The sequence below is a fragment of the Mauremys reevesii genome, linkage group 1 (assembly GCF_016161935.1).
Source record: "Mauremys reevesii isolate NIE-2019 linkage group 1, ASM1616193v1, whole genome shotgun sequence".
NCBI lineage: Eukaryota > Metazoa > Chordata > Testudines > Geoemydidae > Mauremys > Mauremys reevesii.
In genome coordinates, this window is record NC_052623.1 from 202,747,455 (window position 1) to 202,765,159 (window position 17,705).

Genomic DNA, 17,705 nt, shown 5'->3' on the forward strand with positions numbered 1-17,705 from the left:
TGTTCAAAGTGCTGTGTATGCATTAGTTAATTAATTCTCATGACACTTCAGTGAAGTAATTGGGTAAGCATTGTTATACCCATTTTGCACATAGGGAAACTGAGGCAGAAACCTTAAAGGATAGATCCACAAAGAGGATTTAGACTCAGTGATACAATGCTTAACTTTTAGGTGCCCTGCCACTTGGCAGAATTAACAGCCCTGAGTTAGGGGCCCAGGTTCCTTATATAGTGCATGGGGAGAGTTAGGCAGCTAAGAATGGGATTCACAAAAGCCAGCATTTGAGCAGTCTGTGACTAAATTAGCCGATATGAAAAGCTGAGGAGTGAGGTTGGGCCTAACCTCTGCCCCTCAAAGAGAACTAGGCACCTACCAGGAGATGCCTCCTTTTGCTGGGGATTCACAACTGTGCATCTTCTCCTGGAGTTAGGTGTCTAAGCTAGGTCAGGCCTTTCTCACAAAAAAACAATGACAGTGGTAGTTCTGGTCCCTTATACCCAATCACCCAGCAGTTAGAGTTCTCACATGAGATGTGAGATACCCAGGTTGAAATCCCTACTCTATCTGAGGGGGGTTAGAGACTTGAATACAGGTCTCCTACGTGCTAGGTAAGTGCCTAATTACGGGGGTAGAGAGTATTCAGGGGTTTGGGTCTCTCAAACTCTTCAATTGAAGCAGTTCTACTTTGCACAGAAATAGCAATTGGAGCAGGGACTGCAACCTGAATCTCCAAAGAGAGTGCTGGACTATAGAATCAACCACATTCTCATTCTAGGCCAATGACTATTTAAATAGTCTATAAAAAGTGGAACAATTTTAACAGGAGACACTGAGCAAGACCTACCCTAGAATACCAGCCTGCTGGTTAGTGCATTCCTGTGGGAGACCTGGGTTTAAGTCCCTGCTCCACATCAGACAAATGTCTTTCACTGAACACTGCTCTGTAAATGATTAGTAGTAATACTGTCAGTACAGTAATGCTAAAAGCTTTATATGCAATAATGAAATCAAGAACCCTGCCCTGAGAGTTTACACTCTTAATAAAGGTTGTTCCCACTTGCTGATTGCTTTTTTTTTTTTTAAACTTAAGAGAATGTTGCATTTGCCTAACGCAAGCAAGAGAATTTTGTGGGAAAATACAAAAAAGAGCAATTAAAAAGAGTCCATGGGAAATATTAAAAAATATCAAAATAAGAATGAAATAAGGGAGACTAGCCCTAGGTTTTTCTACTCTTACTCTTGTGGGTTAAGAATGTGCTTGAATCCTGAAAGCCAGTAATGGCACATACATGCATATAAACTATACTTCATACTTTTTCATGTTGAAAAACTCAGATCCTTTAGCTAACTTCAGATGTTAAGTCTAAAGTCCAGTCTTCCCTTCCATCTCATATTAATTCAACAGTAGTGCTTATTATTTAATGCTATTGCATAAAATAGTTAATCCAGACTTGACCTTGTAAAAACTGACCTCCTTAAATCCTGCTTCTGGCAGGATGTGATTGGTGACAAATTGACCCCACTCACATTTGGGCATTAATGATTTACTTTAGGTTTCCATGGAATTGCTGCAAATAGGGATTTTCTTTTTTCAGTAGCCAATCAAGGGGAAGGTAATATGAATATATCAAGGAAATACCTCTTGTGCTGGTCTCTGGACCAATTTAATCACAGCAGCTCTAATCATCAAACAGAAACAGTTAGAAGGCAGGATGCTTGGGAGAGAGAAACTGCAAATCACTCATTATACCACTATGCTGAACGCCTGACCCTCTTTGTGAGCCACCCAGTGATGCTTGTGCTCCAGATTATCTGCTCAATCCTAAAAGCACCCGTAACTCCCACCAAAGCCAGTTAAAATAAAAACAACTAAAAAGCAAACTACCCTTAGCTTTATGCAATATGGGTCTAATGGATTACTGCCTGTTTCATCTTTGCTAATAATTAGTATACTCTAAAAATTTATCTTATCTGTATTCACATGCTAGATCCCCTAAAACCTCCATGAAAATTTTGCAACACTCAATCCAAAACCCTAATGCCTACATTTTAACTTGGGTCCCTAAAATACGGCACTTAAATCCACATTTAGGCACTTAAATAAGTAGCCTGATTTTTCAGAAGGGCTAAGCACCTACAGCTCTCTCTGAAGTTCCTGGGAGCTAGGGGTGCTCAGCCCTTCTGAAAATAGATACTTTCTATATTGCTTATATAGAAATATTGCTTTAGGTGCCTAATTTTAGGCAATGACATTTAAACATTTTGGCCAAAGCTCTTTGGTTCAGGTCGTAGGATCTTATTAAAGAAGTTTATAAACATGAAGCAGACAAGCAGCCATTGTGTGGGCTGTGGAACAGCCAGTCTGAGACAGACAAACAAACAAAAGCAATATTTGCATGCATAAAAGGATGCAACCAGAGATTCGGCATTAGCTTGAGGTTGCTAAGTGGAGTTGACCTGATGACTGATAAATTTAAATGCATATGCAACTGATTTTTTTTAAGTCACAGTTCACTGTACCATTAAAAACCCCCAACACTTCTAGTTTTGTTTATGTCACTAAATGGACTAAAAAAATCAGCAACCCTTACTGTATTTCAGTGAGCACCCAAATATTGCAGTTTTTCTAACTTAAGATATAACGCATCCGATGAAGTGGGTATTCGCCCACGAAAGCTCATGCTCCAAAACGTCTGTTAGTCTATAAGGTGCCACAGGACTCTTTGCTGCTTTTACAGATCCAGACTAACACAGCTACCCCTCTGATACTTAAGATATAATGTTTTGATTGATTTCTGTGGAATATGGTAATACATTTTTATAAGGGCTGCTAGAGAAACAATTATCATAATAATTCTCTTTTGTAAATCATTTAATTGAGATTTGAATCCTCTCCTTCCCTTCTCTAGCATTCGTATCTTCTGATTTATTTTTTTGTTAAGGAACCATCTTAGCAAGACCACAGAACTCCCCTTACATATTTTAGTTTACGGAGATTTTTTTTAAACCTAGACTATATTTTATATTAAGCGCTGTAACTAATGACACTTGAAACAGCACTGATTAAAGTTAGTAACAAAAAATACAACTGATCACAACTATTTGATACCGGGAGCCTCACTCCATAGGGTTTCATGGGAAACTTTTTTTCCTGAGTTTGGATTCATGTAGTTTCAGAACCTTTGAGTTTCAATTTGATTTGCACATTCAAACCCCAAAATTCTAAAGAGTCCATATGAAACTGTAGACAGCTACAAAGTATCTGGAAAATGAGCTCAAGTTAACTTGAAAGGTTTCTGTGCCTTTCCATGCCACTAAATTAAGTTTTGAGTTAATAATGCAACACAAAAGTATCTGCGTTTTTTCCTGATTATGGACTGCATTGGAAACCCTGCCAACATCATTAGTAACACCTCAAAAAAAAGTATTAAATTCTAGCTAGAGGCCATTTGGTGCTCAGTAACATAAATTATATGTGTTCCCAGCACCATGGTGTTTATTATTAGGGATATTTACATGAAAACAGATTATTTATTTAAAAGCTCATCTTGTACTAATTTTTCACTTGAAATAACAGGGCCATATTAACACAAACGTCCATCTTTGCTCTAGCAATCAATAAAGTGATAGCATTTAGATACTTAGCTACCTGATTGTGCTCACAAATATCCAGTCAGACTCAGAGTTGGCTACTCTATCAGGATCTAAATTTTCAAGAGAGTGATTTTGGATGTCTCAATTTCTGAGGATCCAACCTGAGTCACTTGACAGGGCCCTGATTTTTCTGAAAATGCTTTAAGGTGTTTCAAATAGGGCACCCAAAATTATTAATCACTTTTGAAAATGTAGGCCTGCATTTCTAAATACCATCATTTGCACCTTTAATTGATTATGTATGCAGAACCATAGCCTGCAGTAAAGCCCCCATTAGAAAATGGAGACCTAACACTTTTAAAAATTGAGCATCATTTTCCTTTTTGCGACATCACAATTGATTTCTTTGGTAATTACAGCACTGCAAAGACATGAATAAGCTGAAAGATCTAAAATTGTAAAAAATATAGAATCTGCTTTTCCTGATTATTTAAACTGCAGGACATGAAATACAGACCATCTACTGTATACAAGCAAATTATCTCTAAAGAGACTGTTTAAAACTTTCCATAAGGGATCAGTAGGTGGGTTTTTAAATGAAAGCCAAGTATTAAAATAGCATCTATTTTAAGTCATGCAATTCCAGGTCAGGAGAGGAAAAAAGAGCAAGTTAAGTTAGTCTTTATCGTTATGTAAAAAATATAACTCCCATCAAAAGGGTAGGTAGAGAAATAAATCACCCCAAAGATGCACTGTGACCAATCTAAATGTCAGATTCTTAAATTGCAGGACAGACAATGAAATGAAATGAAATGAATTCAAACATCACCATTCAGTGGGACTGCTGTAGCCATTGTATCACTGGATCCGTCTGTATGTTGACTTCCAGTAGACAGAGCACCTGGAAAAGCTCTGCTGAGAAGATTTGATTCCTTGACAGCTTTGGATGACAGCCTATATAAATGGAGAGGAAAGAAAGTAGGGCATTGTCTTTTTTTCAGCTACACTCCTGCTTTTCTGTTCACTTCTAGGAGCCCAAATTTACAACTGCAAAGCACTTTCTCTGGGCAGTGAATAGAAATCTTGTTTCAAAACATGTTTGATATTTTCAGCATTCATTGCGCCAGGATAAACTTTGTTTTCAGTTTTTGCCCCTCTGAAAGCTCGAAAATTGAACATTGCTGCAGTGATAGATATACATACATACACACACACCCCAGTTCTCAGCTCTTAATCTAATGATATCACTTCCTTTTGTTGTTTATAAGCATGAAGAGAGTTCAGAAATCTTCTGGATTTGGGAAAGTTAAGAGGGTTTATTAAAAATAACAATTATTATTTAGACAAAATAATCAACAAGATGCCAAATAAAAACAGATTTTAACAGGGGTGAGAGTAATTGATTAGCTTCTACTTGATTCATTATGTTATTTACATTCTTTGTGTTTTTCCCTGAAGTCAATTATTTTAAAACTCCTGGGATTTTTATTATGCACATCTGCAAAATCAGTGTCAGTTCCAGGTTCACATTTTGGTGATGAATCAAGCTGGCTTAAATTCTCAACAAGAGACCAGCTCTGGCCAGACAAACAAATTGAGGTGACCTAATATCCCGCGGGGGCAGGTGTTCATTGACAGATGAATGGCATATTTATTTGCTTTCAACATGTTATTTACACCCCTGATGAAATAAAAATATTTTAAGATACTGTTCAAAAATTGAAGATGACAGAAGAAAACAGATGAACTGGACATGTGTAATTTAACAACAAACAAGAACAACATAGATAAATACCAAAAAATATGCCCCAAAAGGTGGTCTTGGGTTTTTGAATAGTTTTGGTTGAATGATGGAATTGAGGTTTGGGGATTTTTTTGGTTAACTCAGACTGAATTCAAGGGAGTTAAGCATGCAGAAAACACCAAAAATAAACAGTCAAAAAATATCATTACCTAGTGAGATCATCTAATTAAAAAAAGATTTTAGGAAATTGAAATCTGATCATCATATCCAAAAAATAAGGAAATCAGCTCTTTGAAAAATGTGGACTGCGTGGCCTTTTTTAACATATGTACTGGACTGGTTTAAACAGAAGGGTTTACTTAAAACTTGAAATTAAATGTAAAGATGGACTCAACATTGATGTGTAGCTTGTGGTAGTAAAAACTGAATTATTATTTAAAGTATAGCCATCAGCAAAGCAAAATTATAGAATTAATTAAATAAATAAAATAAATACCAATGGTTTACAAAAGCAAAACATGCATTGTATTTTTTCAGAAACTAGGGCCTGATCCAGCTCCCACTAAAGTCATTCTCACTCTGACTCTCTGGCCCAGTGACTGTTAGTTAACCCAACTACTACTGTTCCACTGTGGATCAATACTTAGATAGTCATTGGGTGGGTGGCACCTATGGGGTTTGGTAGGAGTTTTGTGGTTCACAGTGTTGCCTAAAACTGGGAGTTAGGTGCCTAAGTATCTTTGTGGATCCCACCCTAAATCCTGGCACTGCCACTGACTTGCTGAGAGACTTTGAGCAAGTTACTACCTCTGTGTCTCTCCGTCTTCCCAGTTGTAAAATGGGATTAACAACATTCACCAGTACCTACTTCCTAAAATCTTGTGAGGAATGGCTAGTGCTGTAAAATCTTAGGTAAGTGCTATACAGTATTACTATGAACTTGGCTTTGCTAGGTTCATCTTTTCAATGGAGAACACAGAAGTCATTTCAGTGTCTACAGCTCTTTTGCCTCACCGTGTTTCCTACCCTGAGAGACACCCACCCCCAGCTGTTTCTAAACCCCATCCCGAGAGCAATGTTAGCTGCCAATACTTCTTTCAACTAGCTTTTTCCAAATAATAGTGAGCGCTGCCTTAAAGCTATTTATCATCATTATTCACCAGACTCTGTTACCCTGATTCACACTTAATAGGTACAGCTTGCTCCTTGAGTAATCTCACTGGGATAAATAGGATTACTCATGAAAGGTAAAGGTGAAAACTACTGATGTTAGAGATGGAAAACAGTTATGAGGTCATCTAGGTCAGTACATTGCCAACTAAGTACAGTACTTTCTAGTCCTTTACCTGTCTAGGTTTATATGTCTCAAGCCATCAGGCTTCCAGTATTTTCCATGGAAGTTTTAGTCTAATAAATCTCAGTCAGAATTGTTTTCATAATATTGAGCATACCTATTCTTTTTCTTAATGACTGATTATGCCCTTTGTCCCATCCAATTATTCTGTTCCATTCTCAGCTGTCCTAAGTAGTTGCACATATTTATCATGGCCTGTCTCATTTCATTTGTTGCTTAGCCAAACTCCTATTTAGATCTAATACTCTTTCAGCACCTTAATCATTTCTGTTGCTCCTCTATGACCTCCCTAAAATTTACCTTCAGATTTCTAGTAGAGAGAACTCACTGTAGTATTCTAGGTATGATCTTTTCTACGCTACACAGAAAGATTCTATCACCTTTTTTCTTGGCAACATAATGCTTCATGGTTGCCCCATAACAAGCTATGAGAGTTAGGTGGAAGAACAGATCATATTAAATTAGGCAATGTAGCGGGGTGATTACCCACTCCTGTCCTGAGGGGTTTAAAACAGCCCTGGAGGAGGGCTATGGAAGGGAAAGATGCCTGACCTGATTGGGAGGAAACAGGCTCAGCTGGCCCTATAAAGTCTTGAGCCAGGAGCTCAAGCAAATAGTCTCTCTCTGTGTTTAGAGAGAGAAGGGCCTGGCTGTAGGGAGGTTAACCAGGTATCTGGAGCAGAGCTGGGGAAAGCCCCAGGCTGCAGGCCTGGTATGGCCTATTAGGTACTTGGTTACAGGGGCAGCCTACAGGTAGCCAGAGGCAGCAGGTCTAAACCCCTTTGCCTGCAGAGGGCGCTCTGGAGGCTGAATGAACTAGTTTCCCAAGACAACAGGAGGTGCCGTAGGGTGAGTCCTGCACCTTTACAGGCAATAAAACAGATGTCTTAGTTGCTAACTGTATAAAGGACACTGCATGAGTTTTCTGACTCATTCTTTTTAGGTATTATTTTTTAAATGTCCACAGCCTCGGTGCCAGGTTAAACGTGCTCCAGTCTAAAGAAACATCTCAGAATTTTATCAATAGATACTAACAGCTCCAATCCAAACAAACACTTTTGAATGAAACTCCAATAGAGTCAGTCAATACTTGTTAAAAGATGGCTGATTTGCACCTTCTAAAGTCCTGTTTGATGCATGATTTGAACTGGGCAAGTTACGATTATGCCTAATATCAGTATTAACAAACACAGATGTAAGCGCAGTTTCCCTAGTTATCTACTGCTAAGAGGGATTTATGTAAAACATTATAGAATTTTCCTTTAATTTACAGAACAACGTTTTCACATGGTGTAATTTTCAGGTGTTGACACAAACCAGAGAACTATTTCAAATAGTGTGTTGAGCTATTGCTGACAGGGCAACAGTTGCCTCTGTGCCACTCAACAATGAAATCGGCTAATGCAAGTTTACTTGAAACCCTGCAACTGAGTGAACCTTCAGCTCTTGGGTTTTTTTTTTAAACATTCTTTCAGTAGTTTATCCTGGGTTTTGCACAACCTTTTCAGAATTAAGCACCCTACCAGACTGCTGCCAATGAGGATTGCTTAATTCCTCACTAAAGGAGAAGTCTTGTTGTTTAAATAAAGTAGCTACTGTAGTAGACTTTCTGAGATGTTAAGAGTATTAGAGGATCTAGAGGTAGATTTGGGAAAAAAGGGAAAGAGAAATTAAACAGTGTACTATTGAAACATAAAAGACATCATTACACGTGATGTGACTACATCAGATATGGGTAGAAGTAGAGTGATTTAACTGGGTTACCTGCACAGCAAAGTAATGTGTTCTAATGAAATTATACTTGCAGTAATGCTACTTTTTACATCTTTCTTTAATGGATTAAATGACGTTCCTTTTTTGGCCCCACCTTCTGGGTGTGCTGAGGGAAGGGAAGCCACAAGGAGTCTCTTGCACAGATAGCCAGGCACCATAATGATGCAGAAGAGAAGGCCCTGGCTACTGCTATGGCAGACTCATAGACTTTAAGGTCAGAAGGGACCATTATGATCATCTAGTCTGACCTCCTGCACAATGCAGGCCACAGAATCTCACCCATCCACTTCAATAACAAACCCCTAACCTATGCCTGAGTTATTGAAGTCCTCAAATTGTGGTTTGAAGACCTCAGGATGCAGAGAATCCTCCAGCAAGTGACCCGTGCCCCCAGACACTAGCTACTATAGAAGAAATGAGGTGGGAAGTAGTGGGGTAAGGGTGGAACCAGGCGCACAGGCTTCATGCACTGAAAGAGTGGTGGAGCTGCTGTTGTTGCATTTCCTGGGAGTTCCCTGCTAGAATTCTTATAGAGTCAGACAAAATTAACCCAGTAGCACCTGCTGAGATGTGGCCTCTGCATATCTGGTCCAGCATTAGCTAGTGCTTAAAAGCCACAATCAGTTATTAAGAAATGTCACAAAGTGTGACCAGACCAATGCTGATACAAGTCCAATTTAAATGGGAAACTTTAAATTCATCTCTGGAAATATGTCAAAGAGCATCTACAGTGATTTGTATAAAGACTCAAAGCCACGCTAGCTGCAGCTGAAACTCAAGGGCCTATTCCTGCATGTTGCTGGGCACCTCCAGCTCCCAGCGGAGTCGAGGGTGTTCACTGAGTACCTTTCAGAATCAAACCCCAAATTGGCACCTATATTCTGAACAGAGATTAAATCATCTGCATTCCTATTAGATTCAAAGCATCCCTCCTAAACTCTGACCTGTTATACATCAAAACTCTGACCTGTTATACATCAAAATTAAAGACCAGGGTATAAACCAATGCCGTTTTGATTGCATCTTCACAGCATTTGGATGATTCTTCTACATAGATGTGAATTGGCCTGACAGCCAGATAACTACAGTTTTAAATTGGCTCTGTACTCCTCCTACAGAGCTCAGTGGGAAGCTGCATCCAATTCTCACCCCATAGTTAAATGAACCACTGAGAATCTTAACCTAGCAGCCGCACTGAGCTGCAATACAGTCTAAGTGGGAACAGTGGCCTCATTCTAGCAGTGCCTGAATGATATGAAATTAAGGCACCCTTAGTTTCCCATTCCCTATGTGCAGATAGGCTGGCTTGTGTATCCTTGGCAACTGCCACTTCCTTCCAGCCACCAAGCCCGAGGTACCACAAAGCATTTCAGGCATCAGGTCTGAAGGCAAAAATCACCCCTGTGCAAAGCGCCAACATTCTCAAAACAGGACTGGAGCACTGCAGAGCCCTTATGCTGGTTTTCTGGCTTCTGGGGCACTTCACCCATTAAAACCAAAAGGAAAGAGAGAACCCTGGGGTACAAACATGGGGCACTTACAGTTAGAGATCTCCGTGGGTCCTAAAGCACTGGGTTGGGGAGTACATCCCACTGGCCTGTTGCATGACTATCCTACCTAAGCTTTGCTCTCGGGGAATGTGGGGGGGGTCTGTCTCTTTGTCAGGGCCTGTGCTACATTAAAGAGACTGGACCATCTTGTGCATGGAATGTAGGTAGGAACTGCTCAGAAATATTTTCTCACTGATTTTCTTCCCATGGTTCCTACAACTTTAGAGAGGAATGGTGATTTATTGCAATGGATTTATGGTTCGTTCCAAGTGATTTGTGACAAAATAAGCATAAGGCTCTTGCCCAGGTCTTCTACACAAGTCTCACATGTGTCTGTCTGTTAAGCTGTGCACTGGAAGCACAGAACTAATCTGAATTCTTGCAGCTTGTGAAAGTTCATCTGTCAGACCAGCTTCTTGAACAAGCATCCTGGGAATTTACTGGAAAAAATTACATCAGCATAAGCATTCCCTCAACATGCTGCAGTTTATTTTAAAACTTTATTGATTTTTTTCAAGCACCAAACATTGACACTAACACAGCCATGGTGCTAAAACACAAAGAAGGCAAAAGAAATAAGCAAAAGAAAAAAAATTAATAACAGGCCTGGCTTCATCTCACAGTTTCACCTGTGTGAATCAGAAATAATCTCACTAAAGTGCATGGAGTTACACCAGTTTAAGTGACAGGAGAATCAGGCTCAATATCTATGGCAGGTACCATGAGAAAATAGAATTTGCATTTCTGCACCAGCATCCTGGGCCATCATAGACAGTCTCCTGCTTACTGCAATGACTGATACATGATGCTTCAGAGGAAGGAGTCTCCTAACCTTCCTCACATCAAGACCAATGGTTTACTTAAATCCCACTTAAACCCTCAGAAAGAGAGCTTTATACCAGCCGTTAATGTCATAGTGACCGACTGTTCTTGTATTATGGGATGACATTAAAAATTGGAATCGATCAAATGTTTTAACTCTCCTGAAGTTAATGGAGCTGTTGTAAATTTATTAAAATACAGATGAACTCAGAATTGTGCCAAATGTCTATAATTGTAGTATAATACACACTAGTGTAATTTGGCCAAGTATCTATAATTGTTGCATGACATATTATCTGGAAAGAGTCAGGAGACAGGCAACATAGAAATAATAACTGAAGCACTGAAAACCTTAGTAACCTGGTTTGCAGGTGTTAATCATACACTAATAAAAAAAAAAAAAGAAAATGAAAAGAAGGAGACCAGATAGTAATGACATGTAATAGAGGTGGTGTGAACCATAAAAGCTTCAAAGACTAACTGAGATAAGCATCCAAAATTTGAATGTTTGCCTCAATTAAATTAAAATTTGCTCTGCAAAACGGAGCTGCAAATCTGATGAGTTTTATGGTACAACTGCTGTCTTTCTTGCTTCTGGTTAAATTGGAAACACTAGAACACCTTTTCTTATTACATGGTCTCAGAACTTCCTGGGGGAACCAGGAATGTACAAAGGAGCACTACATGGAAGAAGGAAAAACATGTTGCCTCCACAAAGGTGTGCATAGGATGTGAGCTTCAAATTGGCTCAGATGAAGGGAAAATGCCTGCCACTTAGATTAAGGACTAGAACTACCCAAGATGCTGCAGAAAGTCACTAATTTCAGCTCCCTGAGCCACGAGGAAAATTTAAACTGGTGGGGGAAGCAGGCAATATTGCCACAGGGGCTGGACTGATTCAGCACATCCTCCGCTGACCTGGCCACAGCCTCTCTTTGGCCAGTGCTGATCACTTTTTGGTGGAGCTAACTCACTGTAGGTCCCTTGGTGGAGGAGTGAACAGCCAGGCTGGTGCAGTGAGTTGTAATTAACATTTCCCTGCTCAACTTCTTCCTGCCTTCCAGCACAATGTTTACTGACAAGGACCTCTGCTGATATAGATCCTCAGTCTAGGTCTAAACCTTTTTCAGTATCCCTGATATTATAAAAGTCCCATAAACTATCCATAACCTGTAGGTACCATAATGGTCATTAGCCACCCCAGATTAAATCTTGGTCCCACTGAAGTAAAAGGCAAAACTCCCATTGACTTCAACATGGACATGATTTCACCACCCATGTCTTAACTGGTGTTGTTGCTTTTAATTCCAACTGTTGTCATTCTCCTTGGTGTATAATTGACTAAAAATTATTTTCTGCTGGATCGACTTTAGGCTTCAGTCCAAGGCAAAGGTGGTGACATCTGCTCAAATGGGATTCCACACTGCTTGATTGAGTGCCCCGTTCCACTCCAACCTGTAGCTATCGATTCCTCAATAGCTTTGGAACAATGGAATCATAAATTGAAACTGCTTTGTATTTTATGCAGCCCCAGGCTGCAATAATCCTTAAAATGGGTGGATCTTCTAGGGCAGCCTGCTAATGTAGAACTATTGTATGTGAGTTTCTCATTTGGAGACCTACCCAACACTGGATTTCTTTGCTGGAGTGTTGTAAATGATGTGAGCAAATCGTCTGGGAACAGCAGTAAGAATACTAACAAATAGTTTGGACTTTTATAGCAACTTCCGTCCCATGATCTCAAAGCATTTCCAAATGTTGCTCAATTTAGCCTCATAACCTTCCACTGAGAGGTAGGTAAATATTATTGTCCCCATTTTATTGATGAGGAAACTGAGGCACAAAGATGTTAAGAGATTTCCCAACATCACATAGGCAATCTGGTGCAGATGGTCTCCTGAACTAATAACTCTGTTCTTCCTCCCTACCTAATGCTGTCTATGTTTGGCTGACTACATTGAATACCTTTCTGTATCCCCTCCAGTCCGCCCACATTTTTTCTTCTTTATCTCAGAATATGAGCTATTTCATAGAGAAGACTTGGACTAGTAAAGGCATAACTTTCCTGCTAACCACGCCCAAGCTCTTTGAGTGTGTGAACTTTGCAAGAAGTTGTACTTCAGGCCAATTAATGAAAAAAAGCTTTAAAGATTTTTTTTCTGGTAGGAACCATACTGATGCTTTTTCATCTTTTTCTGATAAAGTGCTTGTTTTAGAATCAAAGAATCACATTGTAATATGTTAAATTTTGGAAAACCACCATGAACTCCCTTCACCTCTGTTTGTACCTCTTTCAAATACATCCAAAAACAATTTAGGCTTCTTTCCCATGCGTCATAGAAGTAATATGGACGTACTGGGTATATTTAAGGGTAAGATGTTCATAGGTATGGAATCCTGGGAATAGCATTCATCCTAATGAATGGTATTTGATATCAGTGTCACATTTGCAGTTCCACCCATCTTTCCTCATCAAGCTTTATCTTAAGTTTAAATTAACTATGTCCTTGATATCACTGTTATCAAAGCCAAATAGTTTAACCTCTCAGGCATCCACTTAAGCTTCCAGCTATCCCGCTGAGAATTGGAACATCCCTTCAACATTGGCCAGACCTAATACTTTTCCTAATTAACCTTGTACTGTGATTAGATATGGAACCAAAGTCATGAACAAGCTTCAGTGAAAGAGAGGCTATTTGATTGGGGCTGGTCATCTGCAGTGTTTCCAACTACAGACATTAGTTCTTTGTATTGTTCTAATTCCCAGTAATCAAGGATTCTGGCAAATTCTCATATGTTTTAGGATTTTATACTGCCACTTATCGCTATAATAACTGAGCGCCTTCCATGTAAAATTAATAGCAAGAGTTACGTCTCTAATGGACTTCATGGATTCTTCTCTCTCTGTTTTTGGGGTCAAAACTCTGTTTGTTTTAGATTGTATTAGTTTCCTCTTTTTTGTAGTTGGTAGGATTTTACTGAGTGGAAGCAGGTGTCAATGTCATGATTGTCTCTTATGACAAAAAGGCTTTTTCAAAGATGAAGATTTTGCAGTGTTTCCTAAAGTCAGTCAGACTCTGGATTCAGCAGATCTTCTCCACAAGTATTTTCCCATTGCTGGATCCCTTCAATGGAGAATTCTCTGTCGCCAGCTGTCATGCTCTTTGTCATGGGCTTTGCAATCTGTATTGTCCCCTAAGAGCAGAGCTGTCAAGCAGGTTCCTAGACTGAAATTCAGAATTGGATGTACCTGGGGCTTGATCCATTAACTGCTTTGAAATGTAGGGCAAAGGCCTTAAATTGGCATTGAAAGCTGACTGGAAACCAATGGAAAGACTTGAGCAAGGGCTGATACGCTCACAGTGGCCCAAGCCAGGGAGAAGGCAGGCAGCCTCATTCTGTACTAGCTGTACCAGCCTATGCATTGTCTTCACATTCAGCTCCAGGTACAGTGACCTACAATAATCCAGTCTGGAAGTGACAAATATATGGATCATAGTAGCTAGGTCTTCATCCGGGAGGAAGGAACAAAGTTCCCTAGGAAGAACTGCTGTTGCAAATAGTTTTTAGCACCTAGATAGCATGTGATTTCAAGATTGAAAGAGATGTGGGGGGGTTACTCTAGCAGTTACTTCTCTCATGCACATATAGTTAGAATATTTGATCTATTCACAGAACCCATCACCCAACTTCAGTTGGCTGCCATGCGTAAGAACAAGTAGCCTCACCTCACCCTTCTAACCAGCTACAGAAGTGGCTGGTGTAAGACTGTACTTTGCAAGTTAAAAATGTCACTAACTATCTAACGTCATTAAATAGCAACCTGTTCTTACTGAATCCTACTTGGTTAAACTGAATTATACTTGAGAGGATTTTTTTCTAATCTGCCTCCCAGAACCATTGCCAGTATTTTACAGTCTACCTTTTTTATGGAAATCAATCTATATTTTTTTACACTCACTTGGTACGGTCAAAAGCTTGAGGATTACAATGATTAGGAACATTCTTATCATTTGGGATTCTAAAGCTTCCTGTCCAAAGCAGACTCAGACATTTGCCTGCAAATTATTATTAGCACATCTTTATAGAGTTGTCTCAAGGATCCATCAAGCTCTGGACTCTTGCTGGCTTTTTATGGCATGAATTGCTTCCATAATTGCCTGCTAGTTATACTCCTGTCCCAACGTTCTTTCTGTTCCTAAATTGGCTGTGGGAGTTCAACTGAGTGAAAGAACTTACTGTATTCTGCAGTATAAAAACTGTCCCTGGCTGCATAAATATTTGAGAAGAAATGCTTCATTTAGAGACATCGCTTAACATTCTCCTTTTGCCAGACCATTTTATTAATTAAAATCGGTCCTTTGGCAATAGTTTTCTCTATTACTAATGCAAGATGGAGCAGACTATCATTTCTAGCCTGTGGTATACTTTATCTTGTGGCTGCTATGTCATCAAAGACACTTTGATGTGTCTTTGTATAGTATTACAGCTCAGTCACCTGTTAAATATTCTAATCTGAGTCTCTCTAATAAATCACTTTGAGTTGCTGAAATTATGAAAAGAAATCCCATCTTGGAAGGAACACTTTTCTTGTGTGCTGCATGTTCTAATTAGCTAACTACAGAGTCTAAAAATAGACAGTAATTCGGTGCTTAAGATTGTTCGGTACATTCCTCAGGGCTCACTATTGCTAGTCTAAAGAACAGGAGTACTTATGGCACCTTAGAGACTAACAAATTTATTTGAGCATAAGCTTTCATGGGCTACAGCCCACTTCTTCGGATGCATAGAATGGAACATATAGTGAGGAGATATGTATACATACAGAGAGCATGAAAAGGTGGAAGTTGCCATACCAACTCTTAAGAGGCTAGTCTGTGGCCACAAGGTGCACTCCAGCTGAAATATAGTTTAAAGTGTGGGTACATTTCATGATCTTTTGAAACATGCGACGGTCCCTGTTCCAGTATTTGCCCTGTTGACCTTGGACCAGGTTTGATGTTCCTACAGACAGGTCCGGCTCCAGACCCCAGCGTGCCAAGCGCGCGCTTGGGGCAGCAGGCGGCTCCGGCGGACCTTCCGCAGTCATGCCTGCGGGAGGTCCACCGGAGCTGTGGGACCAGCGCACCCTCCGCAGGCACGTCTGCAAGAGGTCCCCTGGAGCCACGGGACCAGCGACCGGCAGCGCGCCCCCTGCGGCGTGCCGCCCTGCTTGGGGCAGCCAAATTCCTAGAGCCGCCCCTGCCTACAGAGAGGATGGATAGTCCAGGGGTAGCGCACTAGCCTGGGATGTAGAACACCCAGTTTCAATTCCCTTCTCTACTGCACATGTCCTGTGTGACTCTGAGTAATTTATTTAGTCTCTGTGCTTCAGGTCCCCATCTGCAAAATGGGGATAATAGCACTGCCCTGCTACACTGGGGTGTTGTGAAGATAAATAAATTGAAGATTGTGAGGCTCTCAGATACTATGGTTTCAGAGTAGTAGCCGTGTTAGTCTGTATCTGCAAAAAGAACAGGAGTACTTGTGGCACCTTAGAGACTAACAAATTTATGCTCAAATAAATTTGTTAATCTCTAAGGTGCCACAAGTACTCCTGTTCTTTTTTCAGATACTATGGAGATGGGTACCATATAAGCTCCTTCAGGGCTGGCTCCAGGGGTTTTGCCGCCCCAAGCAGCCAAAAAAAAAAAAAAAAGCCACGATCATGATCTCGATCTGCGGCAATTCAGCGGGAGATCCTTCACTCTGAGCGGGAGTGAGAGACCCTCCGCCGAATTGCCGCCGAATATCTGAAAGTGCCGCCCTGCTCCAGAGTTGCCGCCCCAAGCACCTGCTTGATAAGCTGGTGCCTGGAGCCGGCCCTGAGCTCCTTAGATAGATTCAATCTCCACAATAGTAGTACTGAAAAAATTCTCCTAATTGTCTGTAATGGGGGAAACACTTAACATCTTGCCTTAAAAAGAGTAGCTAACAAAGTCCTTTGCAGCCCACAGCAGGGTTTTATTCACAACGATGGTGTTTTTGAATATGCTGTCAAAACTTGTCACTCTCTAAACCCAAAACATTTTACTGTCTGATGGAAAGGGATAAATATAATGATTTTTAAAATGGAGTGCTGGTAGATAATCTTTGTCTGATTTCCTACTCCAGAGGTGGATAGAATTGGTACATCCTCTTGTGTAAGTAATGATCAACAATTTTCATTTCATATAAAAGAAAAATGCTGCTGAAAAAAAAAAAAAAATAAAGTTTTCTGCAATTTAGATTTTGAGATTTGCTTGGTTTTGCTCATTCTAAGCAGTTTGGGTTTAAGGTCCTGACACAACAAGGAATTTAGGCATATGCTTAACTTTAAGCAAATGAGTATTCCTATTGAACTACTCACATATTTAAAATTAGGCATATGTTTAAGTACTTTACTAACTCAGGGCCTTAGAGACTAGAACAGAAAAGAAAATTAGGCTTTACCTCTTCTATATGCTGTGAGGTGCCACATGCCCAAAATGTTTCTGTGCTGGCTTTCTCTTTTAGCCAGTGAGTAAAGCTGCATTACTGCCCAACAATTCAGTTATCTGGGTATTAGCAATGGGGAATGTGATTTGTGTTTCCTTCTTTCTTTGTGTCTGCCAGTACTAAAAATTGGAGTAATAACCAGAGATCCTGTCATCTATGTAGTTAACACAATATGGCATCTTTCTGCACGAGAATACCAGGAAACAATATTAGATAGTATGCAATTCGTATTTATGGTCTCTACAATAATTTCTTTGAATAGGCTAGACAGCAGTTAGTACAGTACTTGTACTTATAATTTATCCTTTTAAGACAAATGACAGGGAAGTGTTTGATCTGAGAGTGGGTAGTT

General features: G+C 39.9%; 1 protein-coding gene and 1 long non-coding RNA gene across 3 annotated transcripts in view; one reads left to right on the forward strand and one right to left on the reverse strand.

Annotated features, from left to right (window-relative positions):
- The window catches only part of LOC120387096, a 257,617-nt gene that overhangs the window by 184,043 nt on the left and 55,869 nt on the right, over positions 1-17,705 (reverse strand). Inside the window, exon 2 of the long non-coding RNA XR_005590029.1 lies at positions 4,424-4,548. This is a non-coding gene — a long non-coding RNA (uncharacterized LOC120387096). The remainder of the gene's footprint in view (positions 1-4,423; positions 4,549-17,705) is intronic.
- The window catches only part of COL8A1 (collagen type VIII alpha 1 chain), a 109,338-nt gene that overhangs the window by 32,021 nt on the left and 59,612 nt on the right, over positions 1-17,705 (forward strand). The gene's annotated exons all lie outside the window — the stretch shown is intronic.